At 40.3% G+C, this 12,922-nt stretch overlaps 1 protein-coding gene across 2 annotated transcripts in view; it reads left to right on the forward strand.

The window, feature by feature from the left end:
* Nucleotides 1-4,625: 4,625 nt before the first annotated feature.
* The window catches only part of LOC127433124 (glycerophosphodiester phosphodiesterase domain-containing protein 5-like), a 32,219-nt gene continuing 23,922 nt past the window's right edge, over nt 4,626-12,922 (forward strand). The window contains exons 1-2 of one of the 2 annotated variants that reach the window (XM_051684792.1): nt 4,626-4,782; nt 4,868-4,962. The gene's annotated coding sequence lies outside the window, so the exon portion shown is untranslated. Of the gene's footprint in view, nt 4,963-12,922 lie in introns of both variants that reach the window. The other variant, XM_051684793.1, reaches the window with a different exon arrangement.

Here is a 12,922-nt window from a genome sequence, read left to right on the forward strand (position 1 = left end):
GAGCAGGAATTGGAACCTTATACTCCATTGTGACTAGTCTCTACAGTATTTTGTAAAAGCGGTTTGCTCTAAAGGCAACAACGTTCCCTCTTTCTCCTGGCACAGGAGGAGGAAGGCACGTAGCCATATAATGAGTTCCTCCTCCATGCGTGGGAATGCTGTGTGGTTCCTCCTAATGCTGGAAGAATACTCAGTCTCACCCATTAACATAATGTTCATATTCACTTATAAAGGCTTAAACTCAGAAGCAAGACTAATTTTAAAAGTTTGACTAAACTGCCAGGCCTTTTCTAAATCACAGTAAACTCTCTTTCCCAAAGTTTTCCAATGAGCTTCTCAAGACAGTCACTGTGATTTTGATTTCTTGTGCAAAAATGACAATGTCTTGATGTTACATGTGAGAGACACTAAATATGTGGTGTTTCAAATCCATTTTTTAAGACTTTTATTACTGGAAGAAAGAAGATTAGAAAGACAGGGAGCAAAAGGTGAGAGTGAGTGACGATGGTGTCATCTTGTGGACTAAAATGAATATTACACTTCTCTTGGCATCTGTTTCCTGCTTTTTCGTGACTGTATTATGCCATACAGTATGTGGCAAATATATGACCCATATATGAATTATAATGAAAGCCTATGCAACATCACATTGCATGCACACTGTTTATAGTCTGAAATAGTTATGTTTAGATATTTGTTTATATATTTCTACTATAATCTTTTTTTAATTCAGAGAAATTGGTGCTTTACAAGCATTTTCCTTTGCACAAGCATGCACAGGAGTACAAGTGTGGTTACAAGGTGCTGGTGTTTAATACAATTGGCCACCAGGTGCTGCTAATGTCATACACATGTATACTATACCTGTGCATTACCTCTCTTTAGCACAGGGCCCAGATGTCGTTTCACCTGCATGTCTTAGATCCTGTGCAAACCAGCTGGCCCCCATCTTCACACAGATTTTCAATAGATCACTGGAGCAGTGTGAAGTCCCATGCTGCTTCAAACGTTCCACTATCATCCCCATCCCAAAGAAACCAAAAATCACAGGACATAATGACTACAGACCTGTCGCCCTGATGTCTGTGGTCATGAAATCATTTGAGAGACATCACTGGACCCTTTCTAGATCCCCTTCAATTTGCTTATCAAGCAAACAGGTCTGTGGATGATGCAGTCAACATTGGATTGCATCATATCCTGCAACATCTGGACAGACCAGGGACATATGCAAGGATCCTTTTTGTGGACTTCAGTTCGGCTTTCAACACCATCATCCCAGCTATACTCCAGAATAAATGACACCAACTCTCTGTTCCCATGTCTATCTGTCAGTGGATTACCAGCTTTCTGACGGACAGGCAGCAGCTTGTGAGATAAGGGAAATTCACTTCCAGCACCTGTACAATCAGCACTGGTGCCCTCCAGGGATGTGTGCTCTCCCCACTACTCGTCTCCCTCTACACCAATGACTGCATCGCCAAGGACCCCTCTGTCAAGCTCCTGAAGTTTGCAGATGACACCACTGTCATCGGCCTCATTCGAGATGACGATGAGTCTACATACAGAAGGGAGGTTGAACAGCTGGCTGTCTGGTGCAGTCAAAACAACCTGGAGCTGAACACGCTCAAAACGGTGGAGATGATTGTGGACTTTAGGAGGAACACCCCAACACTGACCCCCCTCACCATTCTAAACAGCACTGTGGCAGCAGTGGAGTCATTCAGGTTCCTGGGCACTAACATCTCACAGGACCTGAAGTGGGAGACCCACATTGACTCCATTGTGAAAAAGGCCCAGCAGAGGTTGTACTTCCTTCACCAGCTGAGGAAATTCAACCTGCCACAGACACTGCTGATACAGTTCTACTCAGCGGTCATTGCGTCTGTCCTCTGCACTTCAATAACTGTCTGGTTTGGTTCAGCTACGAAATCAGACATCAGAAGACTATAAAAGGACAATTCAGACTGCTGAGAGGATTATTGGTTGCCCCCTGCCCCCCCTTCAAGACCCATACACTTCCAGAGTGTGGAAAAATCACTCTGGACCCCATTCACCCTGCCCACTACCTTTTTGAACTATTGCTTTCTGGCCGACGCTTCAGAGCTCTGAGCACCAGAACCGTCAGGCACAGGAACAGTTTTTTCCCTCAGGCTATCCATCTCATGAACAGTTAAATTGCCCCATTGAGCAATAACTATGTGCAATACACAGTTTAGTCTTTCTTATATTTATCCAACACATTCAACCTCTTCTGCCATTTCATTCCTCAGGAAAAAAAAAAAAAAACATTTGCACTGTACATAACAGATTGTATTAGGTTTGCACTACCCATGTGTATGTGTCTGTACATATGTGTATAATTATTTTTTATTATTATCTATGTCTTGCTGCTGTTTTTGTATTGTTGTACACTGGAAGCTCCTGTCACCAAGACAAATTCCTTGTATGTGTAAGCATACTTGGCAATAAAGCTCATTCTGATTCTGATTCTTTACTGTTCCCATTGTGGATAATTTCCTACAGAAATATATACAGTACTGTGCAAAAGTTTTAGGCACTTGTGAAAAATGTTGCATAGTGAGGATGTCTTCAAAAATTATGCCATAAATAGTTTTAATTTATCAATCAACATCATAAAAAGTCCAGTAAACATAAAAAAGCTAAATCAATATTTGGTGTGGCCACCTTTACCTTTAAAACAGCCCCAATTCTCCTGGGTACACCTGGACACAGTTTTTCTTGGTTGTTGGCAGATAGGGTGTTCCAAGCTTCTTGGAGAATTCGCCACAGTTCTTTTATCTATTTAGGCTGTCTCAATTGCTTTTGTCTCTTCATGTAAAACCAGACTGACACGATGTTCAGTGGGGGGCTTTGTGGGGGCCATGACATCTGTTGCAGGGCTCCCTGTTCTTATATTCTAATCTAAAAAGTAATGTTTGGGAGTCTAAAATGTATTTTTCCTATTGACACACTAAAGCTGAAGATATAAATAATCATCTTTTTGTGAAACATCTTAACTGCCTAAACTTTTGCACAGTACTGTATATCCAAATGATAAAAAAGGACTGATCAGATTATTTGATCAAAAACTTCCGTTTCTTTTTTTGAATATTAAAAACGTTTTATTATATATAAAACACTGATTCTTAGGTCTTTAAAGGAATAGTTCACCCAATAATGAAAATTCTCGCATAATTTCACCCTCATGCCATCCCAGATGTGTATGACTTTCTTTCTTCTGCTGAACACAGATGTTGTTTTTTAGAAGAATATCTCAGCTCTGTAGATCCATACAATACAAGTGAATGGTGACCAAAATTCTGAATCTCCAAAAAGCAATAAGACTCTAGTGGTTAAATTTATATCTTCAGATGCTATATGATAGGTGTGGGTGAGAAACAGATCAATATTTAAGTCCTTTTTTACAATAAATCTACACTTTTCACTTCTGAAGATTTAGATTAAGCCACTGGAGTCATATGGATTACTTTTATGCTACCTTTATCTGCTTTTTGGAGATTAAAAATGTTGGTCACCATTCACTTGCATTGTGAGGACCTATAGAGCTGAGATATTCTTCTAAAGAAAGTCACATCTGGGATGGCATGAGGGTGAGAAGATGATGAGAAATTAGATTTTTGAGTGAACTCTCCCTTTAACAAAAGTTATTGATAATACTAAACAGACACATGCTGTGCTCAATCAGTATGCAATGTTCTTGATGTTTATGAAAATCACTTGACACACAGCACAGTTTAATCTTTATCCAGCTGACTAGAGCTGATATAACAGAACAGCTGCCCTGACATCTCAATATCAGACAATGGACAAAAAAAAAAAAAAACACCCCAAATGAATACATGCATGCCCACATCAGCTGTTCCCTGGAGTCTTACTGTATGTTATAAATGACACGTGCACGCACACACACACACACACACACACACACACACACACACACACACACACACAAGGCAGTGTACATCACCAGTAGGTTGTTAAAGATTAGAAGGGTGTGATGCAAGCTTGGCCCAGGCCAAAGGTTAATCTCTCGCAGTCATCCTGGAATAGAAGCAGTGGATGGGGAGTGGATGGGCCTGTTCTGGCTCTCTGCCTGCAGTCTGGATAAGCAGCCACCGTCCCTTACAGAGGTGGACTCTGTAACACTGTTTCACAAAGCTCTCCGTCTCTCTGGGTAGTAGATCTGACAGAAACAGAGGTGTAGCAGCAAACATTAGAAATGGTCTCCCCTGCTTTTGTGAATGTCTAAAAGTAAATGTCTCCCCCTATTTTTTAGGACCCATGCCCAAATGCATGACACTTTTATCAATAACGAAAGGGGTTTTTATTATGTAAGGCATTTGAGCTGTATAATTGGCAAATGATTAGAGTGGAAAGCTAGTTTATGGAGTATGCACCTCCATGAATTTAAATAAATGAAGCAATCAATTATGCTTAAGTCTGATAAACATACCAATTGAAAATACATGCTTGTTTGCATGCAGTGCACTCAATTATATTGATCTCTGGGTTGTTAATTGCTGCTGGAGGAGGAGGAAGAGGAGGAGATGGAAGGACGCGTCGCGAGGCTCCTCCCACGAGCTTTCAGATGGATTTTATTCGCTCGTTCTGTGCCGAATGTCCTCGATGAATCGCAGTCCTCCAAACACACCGAGAAAAGACATACCTGAACCAAATTATTACAACTCTTATAGGAGATCGTGTCAGTCAATTTGAATTTAAAAGCGGCGGGTCGGTTTACAGCGCAGCGGACTGACGGTGACATTTTATGTAGTTACTTTCCTCTGATGATTCACATTTGATCAAGTTGAGTGTATTAAAGTGCTGTTTAACATCTAAATAGACACAGACCACACACACAAGTTAAAGAAGAGAGAGCGCTGGAGAAATACAGAGCTGAACTTAGGTACCTGCGCTGTTCACCTTGCCGAGAAGAAGGTGAGTCTGGATAAGTAGCCTATACTTAATCATATTTACTATCACGTCCATGTGTTGGACGTTTACATTTAGTCATTTAAATTATATAGAGCATCATATATACTATAAGTAAGTGTAGTGTCAGTTATTTGAAACTTTTCTGTCACTATTTGTTTATCTTGATAAAGCTGAGTATTCTGTCTCTCTCTGTGTGTGTGTGTGTATGTCTGTCTGTCTGTCTGTCTGTCTATGTGTGTGTGTGTGTGTGTGTAAATTTTGACAGAAAACTTCCCAGGTCATAAAATGTGTATGTCCTAACAATTAATATTCATTTTAAGTTATTATTAACCACTATAGTATCTGTTTGCATATTTGTTATTGCAGTCATTCCTGCACAAAGTAGCTACAGGTATATAAGCTATAAGATATATAGCCATTTGTTTAATATAAGATGAACTGAATCAATATACGATAAGTGAAGACAAGTTTCAGTTATTTTTACTGTGTTGCTCTTTGTTTATCTTAATAACAACTGAGAGTTTCTTTACCATGGTACAGTGAACGCATCACATGGTAATACCATGGTACTTTATTATAGCCTATGCCTTGGTAGGCTACTTAATGAATATAAAATTCATATCATGATATTTACATGTTTTTACAAGGTACATTTAAAAATACCAATGGTATTGGCATGGTGCATGCCCAAAAAGGAGAAAAAGAAAAACATGTTATACCATATGTTTTTGTACTTTTTTTAAATGTATTTATTTTTTATTGTTGACTGAAGACCTCGTTGGCCATAAAGTATATGTTCTAAAACTTAAAGGGATAGTTCACTCAAAAATATAAAAATGATCTCATCATTTACTCCCCATGATGCCATCCCATGTGTGTGTATGACTTTCTTTCGTCTGCAGAACACAAACAAAGATTTTTTGATGAACATCTCAGTTCTGTAGGTCCATATGATGCAAGTGACTGGAGACCAAAATTTTGAGGCTCCAAAAGCACATAAAGGCAGCATAAAGGTAATCCATGAGACTCTAGTTGTTTAATCCATGTCTTCTAAAGTGATCAAATCAGTTTTGGCTGGGAACAGACAAAAATATAGCTCCTTTTTCACTATAAATCTAGACATCAGCAGTATCCTTGGCGGTCATGATTTCAAACTTCCTAGTGCCATCTAGCACTCTGCACAAGCGTCCAGCACTAGGAAGTGTAATCAAGCTTGAAATCATGATCAGGCCTAGAGACTGCAATAGCAAGATTTACAGTGAAAAAGGTGACATTTTGGTCTGTTTTCACCGAAAACCAATAGGATTGCTTAAGGAGACATGGATTAAACTACTGGAGTCGTATGGATTAATTTAGTGCTGTCTTTATGTGCTTTTTAGAGCTTCAGTTTTGGTCACCATTCACTTGCATTGGACCTACAGAACTGAGGTGTTGTTCTAAAAATCTTTGCTTGTGTTCAGCAGAAGAAAGCAAGTCATACACATCTGGGATGGCCTGAGGGTGAGTTAATGTTAAGATAATTTTCATTTTTGTTTGAACTTTTCCTTTAATCTTCACTAAGTTATCACCCACTAAAGTATTTGTTTACATATTAGTTATTGAAATAACCCCTGTACAGTGATCAACGGGTATCTTAAGATCTATGCAAGATATGTATTTGGCTATTTTGGCACTAAATGTGACTTTAAATCATTTGCATTGTCGTTAATATGTTGTATTGCAAAATGCCAGCAAAACACTGAAAGTGTTAAGGCGTAGACAGGCATGTTTAGGTGAGCTCATGGTAAAATATGTTCACATGTTACTGTTTGCACCTGTATCTCTCATATCAGCATTCCTCAGGCCTCTTTTAGAGTTAAAGAAACATTATTTGTTGGTGTAATAAAAAGTATCATATTTCTTATATTTCATTGGACATTCAAAATCTTGGCTTTTGGGTTGCCAGTTTATGTGGTTGTGCTAGAGTCTTAGGAGAGCAGAAAGTTTCTTTAAAGCAGGGGTCGGCAACCTTTTTGACATGGAGTTCCATTTTTTTATTTTCCTGGTCAATGGCTGTGGCGACAACCCTGCGCAAATGGCTTGCACGCGCTGCACAAGTCTGTTGGGTATACTGCAGTCTTGTGACATTTTAACTTTTTGTTTAGCCTTCCATTCAGCTCATAAAAACACGCTGCGTGGTCATGAGGAATGATTGCATCAAGATGTAGATTGGAATGCAGGTGCGGAATTTATATAAATAAAATAGTCTATTCCTCTCTTGCCTTTCCTGGCATGCCAGTGATTACCACTCCGCGTGCCAATGCTGCCATAGGTTGCCGACCCCTGCTCTAAAGCTAAAGTTTTGGGCTGAATGTGAAGGGAAGAGCCGCAGACTGCTCCTCAGGAAACGTTCAAGAGAGAAAAGCCTTACAGCAGGCGAAATGGAAGTGTTGTGCAAGGGACAGAACAATCAAATGGAGGGGCGTTGGAAGCTGATATCTTTCATCTTCTTTTGACTTAAGTTCTGACTATAGACTTGTTCATAACATCTCCGAAATTCAGCATACTGCCTGGATTCTCCTTTGTTTTGGTGTCAGCAGTTTGCTGAGGCACAAATACGGCCCTCTGTTTTAGTTGTGACTGCCAAAATATCCAACCATGTTTAACATACAAACTTTGAGGGTGTTGTTTTTCAGAGCAGGTAGATTAGCTTGGTACGATGTGAAAACGAAAGCTGCTTATGAAGAGAAAGTGCAGAGAGATAAATGAAGTTGGCTTTGCTCGCATTATCTCAGAAAAATCCACCAGTGGAGACTGAAGACAAAGGACCTGTTTCATCCCTGGGAAAGTAAACCCTTTCCTCTGTCCCGGTGGCTCCATCAAACCTGTTGGATAAATTCCCACAGAAACTTCCCAAAGTAGTTTTTTACGGAGTCTGCCCATTCTTAAATATATCATTGCTGCTCTACTCTGTCTAATCTTAAACTGTACAATGAGTTAGTGTCTCTCTATTTGCAGATTTTTGAATTATGAATGAATCCAGGAATAGAAAGAGTGTTCATTTTTAAAATCTAGTTAATCTCACTGTCATGCTGGAGTTAATGAGAGCTCTGCCTTAGAGTTGGACTGAAAATCAGAGGTGAAGATCTCATGAGAAGGTAGTTGTTTGCGAACTGAAAACATTTGTAATTTGACATGTTGCTACTGAAAGTTCCGGTGCCCTGACATGCTCACCCCTTTCTGCCAAGTTACTGACAAGCGGCTTCTCCCATCAGACATCATTGCATCAATTCAAATGTGTTTACCATTTCCCGTGGTGCTACTGATAGCGTAATGCACAAGCAGCCTCAGAGACACGGGATCTGGACCCATGGAAACTAGGAAGTAATCATGCTCTCATGAATGATGGATTCAGAGGTTGCGTTTTCCTTCTAAGATGACATACAGTGGCATGTAAACGTTTGAGCATCCCTGGTCAAAATTTCTGTTGCTGTGTATAGTTAAGTGAATAGAAGATGAACTGATCTCCAAGAGGCATAAAGTTAAAGATGAAACATTCTTTTCAACATTTTAAGCAATATTAGTGTATTATTTTTATTTTGTACAATTTTAGAGTGGAAAAAAGGAAAGGAGCACCATGCAAAAGTTTGGGCATCCAAGAGATTTGAGCTCTTGGATAACTTTTACCAAGGTCTCAGACCTTAATTAGCTTGTTAGGGCTATGGTTTGTTCACAATCATCGTTTGGAAAGGCCAGGTGATGCAAATTTCAAAGCTTTATACATACTGTGACTCCTCAAATCTTGTCCCAACAATCAGCAGCCATGGGCTCCTCTAAGCAGCTGCCTAGCACTCTGAAAATTAAAATAATTGATGCCCACAAAGCAGGAGAAGGCTATAAGAAGATAGCAAAGCATTTTCAGGTAGCTGTTTCCTCAGTTCGTAATATAATTAAGAAATGGCAGTTAACAGGGATGGTGGAGTTCAAGTTGAGGTCTGGAAGACCTAGACAACTTTCAGAGAGAACTCCTCGTAGGATTGTAAGAAAGGCAAATCAAAACCCCTGTCTGACTGCAAAAGACCTTAAGGAAGATTTAGCAGACTCTGGAGTATTGGTGCACTGTTCTACTGTGCAGCAACACCTGCACAAATATGACCTTCATGGAAGAGTCATGAGAAGAAAACCTTTCCTGCATCTTCACTACAAATTTCAGCATCAGAAGTTTGCAAATGAACATCTAAACAAGCCTGATGTGTTTTGGAAACAAGTCCTGTGGACTGATGAAGTTAAAATATAACTTTTTGGCCATAATGAGCAAAGGTTTGTTTGGAGAAAAAAGGGTGTAGAATTTCATGAAAAGAACACCTCTCCAACTGTTAAGCATGGGGGTGGGTCAATCATGCTTTGGGCTTGTGTTGATGCCCGTAGCACAGGGGAACATTTCACTGGTAGAGGAAAGAGTGGATTAAATTAAATACCAGCAAATTCTGAAAGCAAACATCACACCATCTGTAAAAAAGCTGAAGATGAAAAGAGGATTGCTTTTACAACAGGATAATGATCCTAAACACACCTCAAAATCCACAATGGACTACCTCAAGAGGCGCAAGCTGAAGGTTTTGCCATGGCCCTCACAGTCCCCCGACGCAAACATCATCGAAAATCTGTGGATAGACCTCAAAAGAGCAGTGCATGCAAGACAGCCCAAGAATCTCACAGAACTAGAAGCCTTTTGCAAGGAAGAATGGGTGAAAATCCCCCAAACAAAAATTGAAAGAGACTTGGCTGGCTACAAAAAGCTTTTACAAGCTGTGATACTTGCCAGGGGGTGTTATTAAGTACTGACCACGCAGGGTGCCCAAACTTTTGCTTCGGGCCCTTTTCCTTTTTGTTATTTTGAAACTGTAAAAGATGAATATAAAAAAGTAAAATTGCTTAAAATATTAAAGAAATGTGTCATCTTTAACTTTAAGCCTTTTGGAAATCAGGCTATCTTTTGCTCACTTAGCTATTCACAGCAACATCAATTTTGATCAGGGGTGCCCAAACTTTTGCATGCCATTATATTTACTCCACTGACGGTTAGGTTTAGGGTTGGGGTTTGGTTTAGGGTATATGGTTAATAAATTATGTACTCCAGTTGAATGTATTACATCATTGACAACTAAAAACAATTTGCTTTAAAACACACTTTTAGCGCCACTCTTTGGACAGTCATCTGGCAACGGAAGCTCACCCGTGCCCATGAGTTCAACAACACTTCCAGCTTCGGCCACTGGGGGTCAGGGCCCTGATCAGTGAGTCTGCCATTCGCAAAATGGTTTCCACTGAAACGTTCACTCCCTAAAAAAGCTTGAGATATGACATCACCTCTATCACCCAGTGTTTATGAGATGGTGGCATTGCCTTTTACCAACTGAGAAGAATCAGACGTCTAGCCAATAATGTGGATAAAGCTATGAGCTCTGACAGATTCAGCGCAAGCTCCGGTTCTTCTGGCACTATGCCGAAGATGGAAGTCAGAGGATTGGCATCAAGATCTCTATTGCATATAAGTGAGAACATTTTAAAATATCTGACCAGAATTGTTTTAGTCTGGGTCACCTCCAGAACATGTGACTTAGGTCTGCTGGTTCTAGACCACATCTGGGACAAGTTGGATCTGATCCTGGATATATTTTAGCCAACTTGCTCCTAGAGAGATGGAGCCTGTGGAGCACCTTAAATTGCAGAAGCCGTACTCTAATACATACTGAAGATGAGTGTACCAAATTAATTGCCCATTACCAAGCTATATCCGATATTTCTATTCCCAGTTCCTCCTCCCACTGCCTCCTTATGCAATCCAGAGATGGGGAAGCGGTTCTTTGAATGTTCTCATAAAGGATGGACACCGTACCTCTAGGAGAAGGGTCCTTATTTAATAACTCTCTATCCAGCCATTATTGGTTCAAGGAAGGAGAGAAATGTTTTTTAACGAAACTCCGGACCTGTAAATACCTAAAGAATTTGGACTGAGGGATCCCAAAGTCTGTTCTTAGTTGTTGGAATGTAATAAACAAACCATCCTTGAAAAGGTCTTTAACACATTTGACTCCATTTCTAGACCAGAGTTGAAATGCCGAGTCAATAAGGGAGGGGGGGAAACAAGGGATTCGATAGTATGGGGGCAGAGGGCAAATCCTGTTTACTATTAAAGTGAAGTCTGAATTGTGACCACATCCTAAGTGATCCGCGAACGACTGGGTTGTTGGTAGAATAGTGTTTGCTTAAAGGTAATGGGGCACAGATCAGCGAACGTAATGATACTGGGTTACACGCATGCTGCTCCATGAGTAGTCAAACTGGAGCTTCCTCACTCAACATATAAGAGAACCAAAATGCTCGCTTGTGGAGGTTAGCTGCCCAGTAGTAATACAAAAAGTTCAGCATTGCCAGTCCACCTTCCTACTCCTTCCTTTCCAGAAATTATTTTCTTATGCGGGGGATTTTTTTATTCTGCTCAAATCCTTGAAAAATGATTTGGGAATGAAGACTGGCACTGCCTGAAATAAAAATAGAAACCTTGGTAAGATTGTCATTTTAATGGAATTGATCCTCCTGGCCAAGGATAAGGGAAGGTTTGACCACTGTACCATGTCTTGCTTGGCCTTATCAAATGCTATTTTGAAATGACTCTTGAATAGATCCTTATATCTGCATGTGACGCTCACCCCTAAGTAGAGAAATTTATCAAGACTTACTGAGAAAAGAAAATATTGAAATGATATTAGATATGCTCTTTCATTAATAGGGAAAAGAAGACTCTTAGTTAAATTAATTTTGTACCCCGACACAGTCCCAAAATCGGAAATTTTTTTTAGGGCAATTGGTATAGAGAGATTTGGATTTGACAAGAAGGAGATCATCCGCATATAGCAAAAGTGTCCCTATATGCACATGTCCCTCCCTATGTATTCCAGTTAAGCCCACCGTATTCCTTAGCATTATTGCAAGGGGTTCGATAGCAACATCAAAAAAGCAGGGGGGACAGAGGGCACCCCTGCCTTGTCCCCCTAAAAAGCGGGAAGCATTTGGATATTATGTTATTTGTTCGAATGAAAGCTTGAGGTATACTATATAGAATTTTGATCCATGAACAGAACGCAGGGCCAAAGCCAAACCTTTTAAGTGTTGCAAGTAAATAGACATATTCAATTCTATCAAACATTTTATGGGCATCTAAGGATACTAGGATCTCCGGATTAGTATTATCCTTAGGTGAATAAATCACACTGAATAAGCAACGGAGATTACTAGATAACTGTCTGCCAGCAATAAAGCCAGTCTGATCAGGGTGAATTATTTTACTCAAGACTGGCTCTATTCTGGTTGCCAGAACCTTGGCCAGGATCTTATAGTCACAGCAGAGTGGACTGATCGGGCAATAGGATTCACATTTAAGCTGGTCTTTGTCCTTTTAAAAGAAGGACTGATATGATAGCCTGTGTCATGGTCCAAGTTTAGATATAGAGTCATATATTAAGGTTATCCTGTTTGGTTCAATATTTGGTATTGACCATAACAGAAGTAACTGAGCCACCTCATTCAGTCTTTATTAACCGGTTAGCTGATTGCCTGCCCATCTTGTCCTTCTGCTGGACATACTCTTTAAACCAGACCTTTAGCTCACCTTGAGCCGAAGTTTGTCAATAAAGTTTAAGCACACCGCCGTTAGTGGCATCCCTTAGTCGTCAGCTGCATACCCATGAGCAGGCCGGGCATTAAGACTCAGTGGAGGCTAAGCGTGCATATGAAGTTGACGACAACATTAGCTGATGTCCGCCCAAACACCAGCCGCCAGTATGCGTGTGGCCGTCACTTGTCCTTGCAGGTCAGGTTCTTCAGAATGAAGTCTTTAGCTTGCACCGGGTCCTTGAAGCTTACCTCCCGTCTGTCCTGTGTAGTAATCCTCAAGACTGCGGGGTACCTCAGGCTGAAGTGA

Source organism: Myxocyprinus asiaticus, chromosome 42 (genome assembly GCF_019703515.2).
Source record: "Myxocyprinus asiaticus isolate MX2 ecotype Aquarium Trade chromosome 42, UBuf_Myxa_2, whole genome shotgun sequence".
NCBI classification, from domain to species: domain Eukaryota; kingdom Metazoa; phylum Chordata; class Actinopteri; order Cypriniformes; family Catostomidae; genus Myxocyprinus; species Myxocyprinus asiaticus.